This window comes from Ipomoea nil, unplaced genomic scaffold, assembly GCF_001879475.1.
Source record: "Ipomoea nil cultivar Tokyo-kokei standard unplaced genomic scaffold, Asagao_1.1 scaffold0209, whole genome shotgun sequence".
Taxonomy (NCBI): Eukaryota; Viridiplantae; Streptophyta; class Magnoliopsida; order Solanales; family Convolvulaceae; genus Ipomoea; species Ipomoea nil.
Genome location: NW_017616637.1, coordinates 462,658 through 480,699, shown reverse-complemented (window position 1 = coordinate 480,699; position 18,042 = coordinate 462,658). Strand labels below are relative to the sequence as shown.

General features: G+C 29.1%; 11 non-coding genes across 11 annotated transcripts; all 11 read left to right on the top strand.

Annotated features, from left to right (window-relative positions):
• The first annotated feature begins 7,626 nt into the window (after positions 1–7,626).
• On the top strand, positions 7,627–7,699 carry TRNAF-GAA. The gene has a single exon. It is a non-coding gene; the product is annotated as a tRNA-Phe (tRNA).
• Positions 7,700–7,791: 92 nt separating this feature from the next.
• TRNAE-UUC lies at positions 7,792–7,863 on the top strand. The gene has a single exon. It is a non-coding gene; the product is annotated as a tRNA-Glu (tRNA).
• Positions 7,864–9,286: 1,423 nt separating this feature from the next.
• On the top strand, positions 9,287–9,358 carry TRNAE-UUC. The gene has a single exon. It is a non-coding gene; the product is annotated as a tRNA-Glu (tRNA).
• A 1,258-nt stretch (positions 9,359–10,616) lies between these two features.
• Positions 10,617–10,689, top strand: TRNAF-GAA. The gene has a single exon. It is a non-coding gene; the product is annotated as a tRNA-Phe (tRNA).
• A 92-nt stretch (positions 10,690–10,781) lies between these two features.
• On the top strand, positions 10,782–10,853 carry TRNAE-UUC. Its single transcript has one exon. It is a non-coding gene; the product is annotated as a tRNA-Glu (tRNA).
• Positions 10,854–13,605: 2,752 nt separating this feature from the next.
• Positions 13,606–13,678, top strand: TRNAF-GAA. The gene has a single exon. It is a non-coding gene; the product is annotated as a tRNA-Phe (tRNA).
• Positions 13,679–13,770: 92 nt separating this feature from the next.
• On the top strand, positions 13,771–13,842 carry TRNAE-UUC. The gene has a single exon. It is a non-coding gene; the product is annotated as a tRNA-Glu (tRNA).
• Positions 13,843–15,160: 1,318 nt separating this feature from the next.
• On the top strand, positions 15,161–15,233 carry TRNAF-GAA. Its single transcript has one exon. It is a non-coding gene; the product is annotated as a tRNA-Phe (tRNA).
• A 92-nt stretch (positions 15,234–15,325) lies between these two features.
• TRNAE-UUC lies at positions 15,326–15,397 on the top strand. The gene has a single exon. It is a non-coding gene; the product is annotated as a tRNA-Glu (tRNA).
• A 1,324-nt stretch (positions 15,398–16,721) lies between these two features.
• On the top strand, positions 16,722–16,794 carry TRNAF-GAA. The gene has a single exon. It is a non-coding gene; the product is annotated as a tRNA-Phe (tRNA).
• A 92-nt stretch (positions 16,795–16,886) lies between these two features.
• TRNAE-UUC lies at positions 16,887–16,958 on the top strand. The gene has a single exon. It is a non-coding gene; the product is annotated as a tRNA-Glu (tRNA).
• Positions 16,959–18,042: the final 1,084 nt, after the last annotated feature.

Sequence of the window (18,042 nt, the reverse complement as noted above, 5' to 3'; positions counted from 1 at the left end):
TTTCTTTTTGTATAAATAAAATCAATCAATAAAAGTAATGTCGTTAAAAATATCTCATAGAGTTATTTTAAATTCATTCATATTGATATATTTTTTCAATATGTTCTTACAATAATTGTGTGATATATTAATAATATAGATGACCTATGATGACTTACTATACCAACAATAGTGGCTTAATGAGTATGCAATAGTAATTTAATGAACTTGTAACAATGTTTTGATGGACGAGCATAAATGACTTAATGAACTTGTAGTAGTGACTTTTTTTTTAAAGGACTTGCAGTAGTGACTTAATCAACTTGCAATAGTAATTTAACCAACATGCAATAATATCTTGATAAACTTGTTTATTTACTTAATGGAATTGTATTAATAGTAATAAAAAGAACCTAAGTTTAAGGGTGGGAATTTCGATTTACAGTTCGGGTCCATTTTTTTTCTCGGTTTGAAAATCCAATGTCCAAACATAAAATAAAACTTAATTTAAATTACAGGATTGCAATCTAAGTGTCTAATAGAAATACAAAATTGGGATTTAGAGAATTGAGAATTTAGTAATTAGTAATTTGTATATATACTCGCGTAATTTTCCAAATATAAAAACATTTAGGTATAGATAGATACATATATGTGATGAAAGGAAATGTCACAGTTTTTTATGCTTACATTAGACTTTATAATAATTATAGAGTTGTTATTAAAGATGATTGGCATTGGCTTGTGGTAACAATTGAATCATGCACAAGAGATGTTTGGTGTAGTGGAATGAAATCGGTTTGTTTCTCATGAACGTAATCATCGTGGCTATGTTTTAACTTTTAATAAGAGTTTGAAGACGCAATAATGACTATGCGAAGCAATATGTGGAACATAATATCATATGGTTACAAAAAGCTAAGCGTTCGTTTATTAAGAATAAAAAGTTTCTATGAGGTGCGGGGATAGCTCAGTTGCGAGAGCATTAGACTGAAGATCACGTGTTCGATCCACGTTCACCGCAACTTAGCTTTGATGGTTTTAAAATGTAAACCATACAATTATAAGTTAATAATTTTCAAAAGATGATTTTCAACAGATAATCCATGGAAGCGTTTCGTTGTCGTCCACCGCTTAGGATATTTAGCTTTCACACAGGAGACCCGGGTTAAATTCCCGACAACGGAAGATTTCATATCTATCAATTTAGTGAATATTTTTAGCGCAAAGTATGGTTTAATGTTGGCTTTATCTCTGGGCATGCCAAGTGTATTTTGAATAAGCCAAACATTGCTTAAATACATTTTTCTTTATTTCTTTTTGTATAAATAAAATCAATCAATAAAAGTAATGTCGTTAAAAATATCTCATAGAGTTATTTTAAATTCATTCATATTGATATATTTTTTCAATATGTTCTTACAATAAATGTGTGATATATTAATAATATAGATGACCTATGATGACTTACTATACCAACAATAGTGGCTTAATGAGTATGCAATAGTAATTTAATGAACTTGTAACAATGTTTTGATGGACGAGCATAAATGACTTAATGAACTTGTAGTAGTGACTTTTTTTTTAAAGGACTTGCAGTAGTGACTTAATCAACTTGCAATAGTAATTTAACCAACATGCAATAATATCTTGATAAACTTGTTTATTTACTTAATGGAATTGTATTAATAGTAATAAAAAGAACCTAAGTTTAAGGGTGGGAATTTCGATTTACAGTTCGGGTCCATTTTTTTTCTCGGTTTGAAAATCCAATGTCCAAACATAAAATAAAACTTAATTTAAATTACAAGATTGCAATCTAAGTGTCTAATAGAAATACAAAATTGGGATTTAGAGAATTGAGAATTTAGTAATTAGTAATTTGTATATATACTCGCGTAATTTTCCAAATATAAAAACATTTAGGTATAGATAGATACATATATGTGATGAAAGGAAATGTCACAGTTTTTTATGCTTACATTAGACTTTATAATAATTATAGAGTTGTTATTAAAGATGATTGGCTTTGGCTTGTGGTAACAATTGAATCATGCACAAGAGATGTTTGGTGTAGTGGAATGAAATCGGTTTGTTTCTCATGAACGTAATCATCGTGGCTATGTTTTAACTTTTAATAAGAGTTTGAAGACACAATAATGACTATGCGAAGCAATATGTGGAACATAATATCATATGGTTACAAAAAGCTAAGCGTTCGTTTATTAAGAATAAAAAGTTTCTATGAGGTACGGGGATAGCTCAGTTGCGAGAGCGTTAGACTGAAGATCACGTGTTCGATCCACGTTCACCGCAACTTAGCTTTGATGGTTTTAAAATGTAAACCATACAATTATAAGTTAATAATTTTCAAAAGATGATTTTCAACAGATAATCCATGGAAGCGTTTCGTTGTCGTCCACCGCTTAGGATATTTAGCTTTCACACAGGAGACCCGGGTTAAATTCCCGGCAACGGAAGATTTCATATCTATCAATTTAGTGAATATTTTTAGCGCAAAGTATGGTTTAATGTTGGCTTTATCTCTGGGCATGCCAAGTGTATTTTGAATAAGCCAAACATTGCTTAAATACATTTTTCTTTATTTCTTTTTGTATAAATAAAATCAATCAATAAAAGTAATGTCGTTAAAAATATCTCATAGAGTTATTTTAAATTCATTCATATTGATATATTTTTTCAATATGTTCTTACAATAATTGTGTGATATATTAATAATATAGATGACCTATGATGACTTACTATACCAACAATAGTGGCTTAATGAGTATGCAATAGTAATTTAATGAACTTGTAACAATGTTTTGATGGACGAGCATAAATGACTTAATGAACTTGTAGTAGTGACTTTTTTTTTAAAGGACTTGCAGTAGTGACTTAATCAACTTGCAATAGTAATTTAACCAACATGCAATAATATCTTGATAAACTTGTTTATTTACTTAATGGAATTGTATTAATAGTAATAAAAAGAACCTAAGTTTAAGGGTGGGAATTTCGATTTACAGTTCGGGTCCATTTTTTTTCTCGGTTTGAAAATCCAATGTCCAAACATAAAATAAAACTTAATTTAAATTACAAGATTGCAATCTAAGTGTCTAATAGAAATACAAAATTGGGATTTAGAGAATTGAGAATTTAGTAATTAGTAATTTGTATATATACTCGCGTAATTTTCCAAATATAAAAACATTTAGGTATAGATAGATACATATATGTGATGAAAGGAAATGTCACAGTTTTTTATGCTTACATTAGACTTTATAATAATCATAGAGTTGTTATTAAAGATGATTGGCTTTGGCTTGTGGTAACAATTGAATCATGCACAAGAGATGTTTGGCGTAGTGGAATGAAATCGGTTTGTTTCTCATGAACGTAATCATCGTGGCTATGTTTTAACTTTTAATAAGAGTTTGAAGACGCAATAATGACTATGCGAAGCAATATGTGGAACATAATATCATATGGTTACAAAAAGCTAAGCGTTCGTTTATTAAGAATAAAAAGTTTCTATGAGGTACGGGGATAGCTCAGTTGCGAGAGCGTTAGACTGAAGATCACGTGTTCGATCCACGTTCACCGCAACTTAGCTTTGATGGTTTTAAAATGTAAACCATACAATTATAAGTTAATAATTTTCAAAAGATGATTTTCAACAGATAATCCATGGAAGCGTTTCGTTGTCGTCCACCGCTTAGGATATTTAGCTTTCACACAGGAGACCCGGGTTAAATTCCCGGCAACGGAAGATTTCATATCTATCAATTTAGTGAATATTTTTAGCGCAAAGTATGGTTTAATGTTGGCTTTATCTCTGGGCATGCCAAGTGTATTTTGAATAAGCCAAACATTGCTTAAATACATTTTTCTTTATTTCTTTTTGTATAAATAAAATCAATCAATAAAAGTAATGTCGTTAAAAATATCTCATAGAGTTATTTTAAATTCATTCATATTGATATATTTTTTCAATATGTTCTTACAATAAATGTGTGATATATTAATAATATAGATGACCTATGATGACTTACTATACCAACAATAGTGGCTTAATGAGTATGCAATAGTAATTTAATGAACTTGTAACAATGTTTTGATGGACGAGCATAAATGACTTAATGAACTTGTAGTAGTGACTTTTTTTTTTAAAGGACTTGCAGTAGTGACTTAATCAACTTGCAATAGTAATTTAACCAACATGCAATAATATCTTGATAAACTTGTTTATTTACTTAATGGAATTGTATTAATAGTAATAAAAAGAACCTAAGTTTAAGGGTGGGAATTTCGATTTACAGTTCGGGTCCATTTTTTTTCTCGCTTTGAAAATCCAATGTCCAAACATAAAATAAAACTTAATTTAAATTACAAGATTGCAATCTAAGTGTCTAATAGAAATACAAAATTGGGATTTAGAGAATTGAGAATTTAGTAATTAGTAATTTGTATATATACTCGCGTAATTTTCCAAATATAAAAACATTTAGGTATAGATAGATACATATATGTGATGAAAGGAAATGTCACAGTTTTTTATGCTTACATTAGACTTTATAATAATTATAGAGTTGTTATTAAAGATGATTGGCTTTGGCTTGTGGCAACAATTGAATCATGCACAAGAGATGTTTGGCGTAGTGGAATGAAATCGGTTTGTTTCTCATGAACGTAATCATCGTGGCTATGTTTTAACTTTTAATAAGAGTTTGATGACGCAATAATGACTATGCGAAGCAATATGTGGAACATAATATGATATGGTTACAAAAAGCTAAGCGTTCGTTTATTAAGAATAAAAAGTTTCTATGAGGTACGGGGATAGCTCAGTTGCGAGAGCGTTAGACTGAAGATCACGTGTTCGATCCACGTTCACCGCAACTTAGCTTTGATGGTTTTAAAATGTAAACCATACAATTATAAGTTAATAATTTTCAAAAGATGATTTTCAACAGATAATCCATGGAAGCGTTTCATTGTCGTCCACCGCTTAGGATATTTAGCTTTCACACAGGAGACCCGGGTTAAATTCCCGGCAACGGAAGATTTCATATCTATCAATTTAGTGAATATTTTTAGCGCAAAGTATGGTTTAATGTTGGCTTTATCTCTGGGCATGCCAAGTGTATTTTAAATAAGCCAAACATTGCTTAAATACATTTTTCTTTATTTCTTTTTGTATAAATAAAATCAATCAATAAAAGTAATGTCGTTAAAAATATCTCATAGAGTTATTTTAAATTCATTCATATTGATATATTTTTTCAATATGTTCTTACAATAAATGTGTGATATATTAATAATATAGATGACCTATGATGACTTACTATACCAACAATAGTGGCTTAATGAGTATGCAATAGTAATTTAATGAACTTGTAACAATGTTTTGATGGACGAGCATAAATGACTTAATGAACTTGTAGTAGTGACTTTTTTTTTAAAGGACTTGCAGTAGTGACTTAATCAACTTGCAATAGTAATTTAACCAACATGCAATAATATCTTGATAAACTTGTTTATTTACTTAATGGAATTGTATTAATAGTAATAAAAAGAACCTAAGTTTAAGGGTGGGAATTTCGATTTACAGTTCGGGTCCATTTTTTTTCTCGGTTTGAAAATCCAATGTCCAAACATAAAATAAAACTTAATTTAAATTACAAGATTGCAATCTAAGTGTCTAATAGAAATACAAAATTGGGATTTAGAGAATTGAGAATTTAGTAATTAGTAATTTGTATATATACTCGCGTAATTATCCAAATATAAAAACATTTAGGTATAGATAGATACATATATGTGATGAAAGGAAATGTCACAGTTTTTTATGCTTACATTAGACTTTATAATAATTATAGAGTTGTTATTAAAGATGATTGGCTTTGGCTTGTGGTAACAATTGAATCATGCACAAGAGATGTTTGGTGTAGTGGAATGAAATCGGTTTGTTTCTCATGAACGTAATCATCGTGGCTATGTTTTAACTTTTAATCTGAGTTTGAAGACGCAATAATGACTATGCGAAGCAATATGTGGAACATAATATCATATGGTTACAAAAAGCTAAGCGTTCGTTTATTAAGAATAAAAAGTTTCTATGAGGTGCGGGGATAGCTCAGTTGTGAGAGCGTTAGACGGAAGATCACGTGTTCGATCCACGTTCACCGCAACTTAGCTTTGATGGTTTTAAAATGTAAACCATACAATTATAAGTTAATAATTTTCAAAAGATGATTTTCAACAGATAATCCATGGAAGCGTTTCGTTGTCGTCCACCGCTTAGGATATTTAGCTTTTACCCAGGAGACCCGGGTTAAATTCTCGGCAACGGAAGATTTCATATCTATCAATTTAGTGAATATTTTTAGCGCAAAGTATGGTTTAATGTTGGCTTTATCTCTGGGTATGCCAAGTGTATTTGAATAAGCCAAACATTGCTTAAATACATTTTTCTTTATTTCTTTTTTTATAAATAAAATCAATCAATAAAAGTAATGTCGTTAAAAATATCTCATAGAGTTATTTTAAATTCACTCATATTGATATATTTTTTCAATATGTTCTTACAAAAAATGTGTGATATATTAATAATATAGATGACCTATGATGACTTACTATACCTACAATAGTGGCTTAATGAGTATGCCATAGTAATTTTATGAACTTGTAATAATGTTTTGATGGACGAGCATAAATGACTTAATGAACTTGTAGTAGTGACTTTTTTTTTTTTAAGAACTTGTAGTAGTGACTTAATCAACTTGCAATAGTAATTTAAGGAACATGCAATAATATCTTGATAAACTTGTTAATTTACTTAATGGAATTGTATTTATAGTACTTAAAAGAACCTAAAATTAGGGGTGGGAATTTCGATTTACAGTTCGGGTCCATTTTTTTTGCAAGGTTTGATTTATATGTTTCAGTTTTGAAAATACGAAACCATTCGATTTAACAATGTAGTTTAGTTTGAGTCGGTCAATTTGAGAACTTAAACATTCTCTAGTTCTTTAGCGCAATTAATTAATTATTTATTTTTTATTAAATTAAAATTTAAAATCGAATGAAGACGTCAACATATTTCAAATTCCTCAATCAATAATGAGTCCAAACAACATGACAACAATACATATTTAAAAATCCAAAGTCCAAACATAACATAAAACTTAATTCAAATTACAAGATAGCAATCTAAGTGTCTAATAGAAATATAAAATTTGGATTTAGAGAATTGAGAATTTTGTAATTAGTAATTAGTATATATACTCGGGTAATTTTTCAAATGTAAAAACATTTATGTATAGATAGATACATATATGTGATGAAAGCAAATGTCACAGTTTTTTATGCTTACATTAGAATTTAAAATAATTATAGAGTTGTTATTAAAGATGATTGGCTTTGGCTTGTGGTAACAATTGAATCATGCACAAGAGATGTTTGGTGTAGTGGAATGAAATCGGTTTGTTTCTCATGAACGTAATCATCGTGGCTATGTTTTAACTTTTAATCAGAGTTTGAAGACGCAATAATGACTATGCGGAGCAATATGTGGAAAATAATATCATATGGTTACAAAAAGCTAAACGTTCGTTTATTAAGAATAAAAAGTTTCTATGAGGTGCGGGGATAGCTTAGTTGGGAGAGCGTCAGACTGAAGATCTGAAGGTCACGTGTTCGATCCACGTTCACCGCTACTTAGCTTTGATGGTTTTAAAATGTAAAACATTCAATTATAAGTTAATAATTTTCAAAAGATTGTTTTCAACAGATAATCCATGGAAGTGTTCCGTTGTCGTCTAGCGGTTAGGATATCTGGCTTTCACCCAGGAGACCCGGGTTCGATTCCCGGCAACGGAAGATTTCATATCAATCAATTTAGTGAAGATTTGTAGTGCAAAGTATGGTTTAATGTTGGCATTCTCTTGGCTTAAATAGATTTTTCTTTATTTCTTTTTGTATAAATAAAATCTATCAATAAAAGTAATGTCGTTAAAAATATCTCATAGAGTTATTTTAAATTCACTCATATTGATATATTTTTTCAATATGTTCTTACAATAAATGTGTGATATATTAATAATATAGATGACCTATGATGACTTACTATACCTACAATAGTGGCTTAATGAGTATGCAATAGTAATTTAATGAACTTGAAATAATGTTTTCATGGACGAGCATAAATGACTTAATAAACTTGTAGTAGTGATTTTTTTTTTAAAGGACTTGCAGTAGTGACTTAATCAACTTGCAATAGTAATTTAACGAACATGCAATAATATCTTGAAAAACTTGTTAATTTACTTAATGGAATTGTATTAATAGTAATTAAAAGAACCAAAAATTAGGGGTGGGAATTTCGATTTACAGTTTGGGTCCATTTTCTTTTCTCGGTTTGATTAATATTTTTCAGTTTTGAAAATACGAAACCATTCCATTTAACATTGTAGTTTAGTTTGGTTCGGTCAAATTGAGAACATTAACATTCTCTAGTTCTTTAGCGCAATTAATTAATTAATTAATTATTATTAATTTAAAATTTAAAATCGAATGAACACATCAACGAGGCATATTTCAAATTTCTCAATCAATAATGAGTTCAAACTACACGACAACACTACATATTTAAAAATCCAATGTCCAAACATAAAGTAAAACTTAATTCAAATTACAAGATTGAAATCTAAGTGTCCAATAGAAATAAAAAATTTGGATTTAGAGAACTGAGAATTTAGTAACTAGTAAGTAGTATATATACTCGCGTAATTTTCCAAATATAAAAACATTTAGGTACAGATAGATACATATATGTGATGAAAGGAAATGTCGCAGTTTTTTATTCTTACATTAGAATTTATAATAATTATAGAGTTGTTATTAAAGATGATTGGCTTTGGCTTGTGGTAACAATTGAATCATGCACAAGAGATGTTTGGTGTAGTGGAATGAAATTGGTTTGTTTCTCATGAACGTAATCATCGTGGCTATGTTTTAACTTTTAATCAGAGATTGAAGACGCAATAATGACTATGCGAAGCAATATGTGGAAAATAATATCATATGGTTGCAAAAAGCTAAACGTTCGTTTATTAAGAATAAAAAGTTTCTATGAGGTGTGGGGATAGCTCAGTTGGGAGAGCGTCAGATTGAAGATCTGAAGGTCACGTATTCGATCCACGTTCACCGCTACTTAGCTTTGATGGTTTTAAAATGTAAACCATTCAATTATAAGTTAATAATTTTCAAAAGATTGTTTTCAACAGATAATCCATGGAAGCGTTCCGTTGTCGTCCAGCGGTTAGGATATCTGGCTTTCACCCAGGAGACCCGGGTTCAATTCCCGGCAACGGAAGATTTCATATCAATCAATTTAGTGAAGATTTGTAGTGCAAAGTATGGTTTAATGTTGGCATTCTCTTGGCTTAAATAGATTTTTCTTTATTTCTTTTTGTATAAATAAAATCTATCAATAAAAGTAATGTCGTTAAAAATATCACATAGAGTTATTTTAAATTCACTCATATTGATATATTTTTTCAATATGTTCTTACAATAAATGTGTGATATATTAATAATATAGATGACCTATGATGACTTACTATACCTACAATAGTGGCTTAATGAGTATGCAATAGTAATTTAATGAACTTGTAATAATGTTTTGATGGACGAGCATAAATGACTTAATAAACTTGTAGTAGTGATTTTTTTTTTAAAGGACTTGCAGTAGTGACTTAATCAACTTGCAATAGTAATTTAACGAACATGCAATAATATCTTGAAAAACTTGTTAATTTACTTAATCGAATTGTATTAATAGTAATTAAAAGAACCAAAAATTAGGGGTGGGAATTTCGATTTACAGTTCGGGTCCATTTTTTTTTCTCGGTTTGATTTATATTTTTCAGTTTTGAAAATACGAAACCATTCCATTTAACATTGTAGTTTAGTTTGGTTCGGTCAAATTGAGAACATTAACATTCTCTAGTTCTTTAGCGCAATTAATTAATTAATTAATTATTATTAATTTAAAATATAAAATTGAATGAACACATCAACGATGCATATTTCAAATTCCTCAATCAATAATGAGTTCAAACAACAAGACAACACTTCATATTTAAAAATCCAATGTCCAAACATAAAGTAAAACTTAATTCAAATTAAAAGATTGCAATCTAAGTCTCCAATAGAAATAAAAAATTTGGATTTAGAGAACTGAGAATTTAGTAACTAGTAAGTAGTATATATACTCGCGTAATTTTCCAAATATAAAAACATTTAGGTACAGATAGATACATATATGTGATGAAAGGAAATGTCGCAGTTTTTTATGCTTACATTAGAATTTAAAATAATTATAGAGTTGTTATTAAAGATGATTGGCTTTGGCTTGTGGTAACAATTGAATCATGCACAAGAGATGTTTGGTGTAGTGGAATGAAATCGGTTTGTTTCTCATGAACGTAATCATCGTGGCTATGTTTTAACTTTTAATCAGAGTTTGAAGACGCAATAATGACTATGCGAAGCAATATGTGGAAAATAATATCATATGGTTACAAAAAGCTAAACGTTCGTTTATTAAGAATAAAAAGTTTCTATGAGGTGTGGGGATAGCTCAGTTGGGAGAGCTTCAGACTGAAGATCTGAAGGTCACGTGTTCAATCCACGTTCACCGCAATTTAGCTTTGATGGTTTTAAAATGTAAACCATTCAATTATAAGTTAATAATTTTCAAAAGATTATTTTCAACAAATAATCCATGGAAGCGTTCCGTTGTCGTCCAGCGGTTAGGATATCTGGCTTTCACCCAGGAGACCCGGGTTCGATTCCCGGCAACGGAAGGTTTCATATCAATCAATTTAGTGAAGATTTGTAGTGCAAAGTATGGTTTAATGTTGGCATTCTCTTGGCTTAAATAGATTTTTCTTTATTTCTTTTTGTATAAATAAAATCTATCAATAAAAGTAATGTCGTTAAAAATATCTCATAGAGTTATTTTAAATTCACTCATATTGATATATTTTTTCAATATGTTCTTACAATAAATGTGTGATATATTAATAATATAGATGACCTATGATGACTTACTATACCTACAATAGTGGCTTAATGAGTATGCAATAGTAATTTAATGAACTTGTAATAATGTTTTGATGGACGAGCATAAATGACTTAATAAACTTGTAGTAGTGATTTTTTTTTAAAGGACTTGCAGTAGTGACTTAATCAACTTGCAATAGTAATTTAACGAACATGCAATAATATCTTGAAAAACTTGTTAATTTACTTAATGGAATTGTATTAATAGTAATTAAAAGAACCAAAAATTAGGGGTGGGAATTTCGATTTATAGTTTGGGTCCATTTTCTTTTCTCGGTTTGATTTATATTTTTCAGTTTTGAAAATACGAAACCATTCCATTTAACATTGTAGTTTAGTTTGGTTCGGTCAAATTGAGAACATTAACATTCTCTAGTTCTTTAGCGCAATTAATTAATTAATTAATTATTATTAATTTAAAATTTAAAATCGAATGAACACATCAACGATGCATATTTCAAATTTCTCAATCAATAATGAGTTCAAACTACACGACAACACTACATATTTAAAAATCCAATGTCCAAACATAAAGTAAAACTTAATTCAAATTACAAGATTGAAATCTAAGTGTCCGATAGAAATAAAAAATTTGGATTTAGAGAACTGAGAATTTAGTAACTAGTAAGTAGTATATATACTCACGTAATTTTCCAAATATAAAAACATTTAGGTACAGATAGATACATATAAGTGATGAAAGGAAATGTCGCAGTTTTTTATGCTTACATTAGAATTTATAATAATTATAGAGTTGTTATTAAAGATGATTGGCTTTGGCTTGTGGTAACAATTGAATCATGCACAAGAGATGTTTGGTGTAGTGGAATGAAATTGGTTTGTTTCTCATGAACGTAATCATCGTGGCTATGTTTTAACTTTTAATCAGAGATTGAAGACGCAATAATGACTATGCGAAGCAATATGTGGAAAATAATATCATATGGTTGCAAAAAGCTAAACGTTCGTTTATTAAGAATAAAAAGTTTCTATGAGGTGTGGGGATAGCTCAGTTGGGAGAGCGTCAGATTGAAGATCTGAAGGTCACGTATTCGATCCACGTTCACCGCTACTTAGCTTTGATGGTTTTAAAATGTAAACCATTCAATTATAAGTTAATAATTTTCAAAAGATTGTTTTCAACAGATAATCCATGGAAGCGTTCTGTTGTCGTCCAGCGGTTAGGATATCTCGCTTTCACCCAGGACACCCGGGTTCGATTCCTGGCAACGGAAGATTTCATATCAATCAATTTAGTGAAGATTTGTAGTGCAAAGTATGGTTTAATGTTGGCATTCTCTTGGCTTAAATAGATTTTTCTTTATTTCTTTTTGTATAAATAAAATCTATCAATAAAAGTAATGTCGTTAAAAATATCTCATAGAGTTATTTTAAATTCACTCATATTGATATATTTTTTCAATATGTTCTTACAATAAATGTGTGATATATTAATAATATAGATGACCTATGATGACTTACTATACCTACAATAGTGGCTTAATGAGTATGCAATAGTAATTTAATGAACTTGTAATAATGTTTTGATGAACGAGCATAAATGACTTAATAAACTTGTAGTAGTGATTTTTTTTTTAAAGGACTTGCAGTAGTGACTTAATCAACTTGCAATAGTAATTTAACGAACATGCAATAATATCTTGAAAAAGTTGTTAATTTACTTAATCGAATTGTATTAATAGTAATTAAATGAACCAAAAATTAGGGGTGGGAATTTCGATTTACAGTTCGGGTCCATTTTTTTTTCTCGGTTTGATTTATATTTTTCAGTTTTGAAAATACGAAACCATTCCATTTAACATTGTAGTTTAGTTTGGTTCGGTCAAATTGAGAACATTAACATTCTCTAGTTCTTTAGCGCAATTAATTAATTAATTAATTATTATTAATTTAAAATATAAAATTGAATGAACACATCAACGATGCATATTTCAAATTCCTCAATCAATAATGAGTTCAAACAACAAGACAACACTTCATATTTAAAAATCCAATGTCCAAACATAAAGTAAAACTTAATTCAAATTAAAAGATTGCAATCTAAGTCTCCAATAGAAATAAAAAATTTGGATTTAGAGAACTGAGAATTTAGTAACTAGTAAGTAGTATATATACTCGCGTAATTTTCCAAATATAAAAACATTTAGGTACAGATAGATACATATATGTGATGAAAGGAAATGTCGCAGTTTTTTATGCTTACATTAGAATTTATAATAATTATAGAGTTGTTATTAAAGATGATTGGCTTTGGCTTGTGGTAACAATTGAATCATCCACAAGAGATGTTTGGTGTAGTGGAATGAAATCGGTTTGTTTCTCATGAACGTAATCATCGCGGCTATGTTTTAACTTTTAATCAGAGTTTGAAGACGCAATAATGACTATGCGAAGCAATATGTGGAAAATAATATCATATGGTTACAAAAAGCTAAACGTTCGTTTATTAAGAATAAAAAGTTTCTATGAGGTGTGGGGATAGCTCAGTTGGGAGAGCTTCAGACTGAAGATCTGAAGGTCATGTGTTCAATCCACGTTTAGCGCAACTTAGCTTTGATTGTTTTAAAATGTAAACCATTCAATTATAAGTTAATAATTTTCAAAAGAAGATTTTCAACAGATAATAAATGGAAGTGTTCCGTTGTCGTCCAGCGGTTAGGATATTTGGCTTTCACCCAGGAGACCCGGGTTCGATTCCCGGTAACGGAAGATTTCATATCAATCAATTTAGTGAAGATTTGTAGTGCAAAGTATGGTTTAATGTTGGCTTTCTCTCTGGGTATGTCCAGTGTATTTGTTTAGACGGTTATTCTCGCCATGTTGCCAATATAATAAGCCAAACATTGCTTAAATACATTTTTCTTTATTTTTTTTGTATAAATAAAATCAATCAATAAAAGTTATGTCGTTAAAAATATCTCATAGAGTTATTTTAAATTCACTCATATTGATATATTTTTTCAATATGTTCTTACAATAAATGTGTGATATATTAATAATATAGATGACCTATGATGACTTACTACACCTACAATAGTGGCTTAATGAGTATGCAATAGTAATTTAATGAACTTGTAATAATGTTTTGATGGACGAGCATAAATGACTTAATAAACTTGTAGTAGTGATTTTTTTTTAAAGGACTTGCAGTAGTGACTTAATCAACTTGCAATAGTAATTTAACGAACATGCAATAATATCTTGAAAAACTTGTTAATTTACTTAATGGAATTGTATTAATAGTAATTAAAAGAACCAAAAATTAGGGGTGGGAATTTCGATTTACAGTTCGGGTCCATTTTTTTTCTCGGTTTGATTTATATTTTTCAGTTTTGAAAATACGAAACCATTCCATTTAACATTGTAGTTTAGTTTGGTTCGGTCAAATTGAGAACATTAACATTCTCTAGTTCTTTAGCACAATTAATTAATTAATTATTATTAATTTAAAATTTAAAATCGAATGAACACATCAACGATGCATATTTCAAATTCCTCAATCAATAATGAGTTCAAACTACAAGACAACACTATATATTTAAAAATCCAATGTCCAAACATAAAGTAAAACTTAATTCAAATTACAAGATTGCAATCTAAGTGTCCAATAGAAATAAAAAATTTGGATTTAGAGAATTGAGAATTAGTAACTAGTAAGTAGTATATATACTCGCGTAATTTTCCAAATATAAAAACATTTAGGTATAGATAGATACATATATGTGATGAAAGGAAATGTCGCAGTTTTTTATGCTTACATTAGAATTTATAATAATTATAGAGTTGTTATTAAAGATGATTGGCTTTGGCTTGTGGTAACAATTGAATCATGCACAAGAGATGTTTGGTGTAGTGGAATGAAATCGGTTTGTTTCTCATGAACGTAATCATCATGGCTATGTTTTAACTTTTAATCAAAGTTTGAAGACGCAATAATGACTATGCGAAGCAATATGTGGAAAATAATATCATATGGTTACAAAAAGCTAAACATTCGTTTATTAAGAATAAAAAGTTTCTATGAGGTGTGGGGATAGCTCAGTTGGGAGAGCTTCAGACTGAAGATCTGAAGGTCACGTGTTTGATCCACGTTCACCGCAACTTAGCTTTGATGGTTTTTAAATGTAAACCATTCAATTATAAGTTAATAATTTTCAAAAGATGATTTTCAACAGATAATCCATGGAAGTGTTCTGTTGTCGTCCAGCGGTTAGGATATCTGGCTTTCACCCAGGAGACCCGGGTTCGATTCCCGGTAACAGAAGATTTCATATCAATCAATTTAGTGAAGATTTGTAGTGCAAAGTATGGTTTAATGTTGGCTTTCTCTCTGGGTATGTCCAGTGTATTTGTTTTAGACGGTTATTCTCGCCATGTTGCCAATATAATAAGCCAAACATTGCTTAAATACATTTTTCTTTATTTCTTTTTGTATAAATAAAATCAATCAATTCAAGTTATGTCGTTAAAAATATCTCATAGAGTTATTTTAAATTCACTCATATTGATATATTTTTTCAATATGTTCTTACAATAAATGTGTGATATATTAATAATATAGATGACCTATGATGACTTACTATACCTACAATAGTGGCTTAATGAGTATGCAATAGTAATTTAATGATCTTGTAATAATGTTTTGATGGACGGGCATAAATGACTTAATAAACTTGTAGTAGTGATTTTTTTTAAAGGACTTGCAGTAGTGACTTAATCAACTTGCAATAGTAATTTAACGAACATGCAATAATATCTTGAAAAACTTGTTAATTTACTTAATGGAATTGTATTAATAGTAATTAAAACAACCAAAAATTAGGGGTGGGAATTTCAATTTACAGTTCGGGTCCATTTTTTTTCTCGGTTTGATTTATATTTTTTCAGTTTTGAAAATACGAAACCATTCTATTTAACATTGTAGTTTAGTTTGGTTCGGTGAAATTGAGAACATTAACATTCTCTAGTTTTTTAGCGCAATTAATTAATTAATTAATTATTATTAATTTAAAATTTAAAATCGAATGAACACATCAACGATGCATATTTCAAATTCCTCAATCAATAATGAGTTCAAACTACAAGCCAACACTACATATTTAAAAATCCAATGTCCAAACATAAAGTAAAACTAAATTCAAATTACAAGATTGCAATCTAAGTGTCCAATAGAAATAAAAAATTTGGATTTAGAGAATTGAGAATTAGTAACTAGTAAGTAGTATATATACTCGCGTAATTTCCCAAATATAAAAACATTTAGGTATAGATAGATACATATATGTGATGAAAGGAAATGTCACAGTTTTTTATGCTTACATTAGAATTTATAATAATTATAGAGTTGTTATTAAAGATGATTGGCTTTGGCTTGTGGTAACAATTGAATCATGCACAAGAGATGTTTGGTGTAGTGGAATGAAATCGGTTTGTTTCTCATGAACGTAATCATCATGGCTATGTTTTAACTTTTAATCAAAGTTTGAAGATGCAATAATGACTATGCGAAGCAATATGTGGAAAATAATATCATATGGTTACAAAAAGCTAAACATTCGTTTATTAAGAATAAAAAGTTTCTATGAGGTGTGGGGATAGCTCAGTTGGGAGAGCTTCAGACTGAAGATCTGAAGGTCACGTGTTTGATCCACGTTCACCGCAACTTAGCTTTGATGGTTTTTAAATGTAAACCATTCAATTATAAGTTAATAATTTTCAAAAGATGATTTTCAACAGATAATCCATGGAAGTGTTCTGTTGTCGTCCAGCGGTTAGGATATCTGGCTTTCACCCAGGAGACCCGGGTTCGATTCCCGGTAACAGAAGATTTCATATCAATCAATTTAGTGAAGATTTGTAGTGCAAAGTATGGTTTAATGTTGGCTTTCTCTCTGGGTATGTCCAGTGTATTTGTTTTAGACGGTTATTCTCGCCATGTTGCCAATATAATAAGCCAAACATTGCTTAAATACATTTTTCTTTATTTCTTTTTGTATAAATAAAATCAATCAATTCAAGTTATGTCGTTAAAAATATCTCATAGAGTTATTTTAAATTCACTCATATTGATATATTTTTTCAATATGTTCTTACAATAAATGTGTGATATATTAATAATATAGATGACCTATGATGACTTACTATACCTACAATAGTGGCTTAATGAGTATGCAATAGTAATTTAATGATCTTGTAATAATGTTTTGATGGACGGGCATAAATGACTTAATAAACTTGTAGTAGTGATTTTTTTTAAAGGACTTGCAGTAGTGACTTAATCAACTTGCAATAGTAATTTAACGAACATGCAATAATATCTTGAAAAACTTGTTAATTTACTTAATGGAATTGTATTAATAGTAATTAAAACAACCAAAAATTAGGGGTGGGAATTTCAATTTACAGTTCGGGTCCATTTTTTTTCTCGGTTTGATTTATATTTTTTCAGTTTTGAAAATACGAAACCATTCCATTTAACATTGTAGTTTAGTTTGGTTCGGTGAAATTGAGAACATTAACATTCTCTAGTTTTTTAGCGCAATTAATTAATTAATTAATTATTATTAATTTAAAATTTAAAATCGAATGAACACATCAACGATGCATATTTCAAATTCCTCAATCAATAATGAGTTCAAACTACAAGCCAACACTACATATTTAAAAATCCAATGTCCAAACATAAAGTAAAACTAAATTCAAATTACAAGATTGCATTCTAAGTGTCCAATAGAAATAAAAAATTTGGATTTGGAGAATTGAGAATTTAGTAACTAGTAAGTAGTATATATACTTGCGTAATTTTCCAAATATAAAAACATTTAGGTATAGATAGATACATATATGTGATGAAAGGAAATGTTGCAATTTTTTATGCTTACATTAGAATTTATAATAATTATAGAGTTG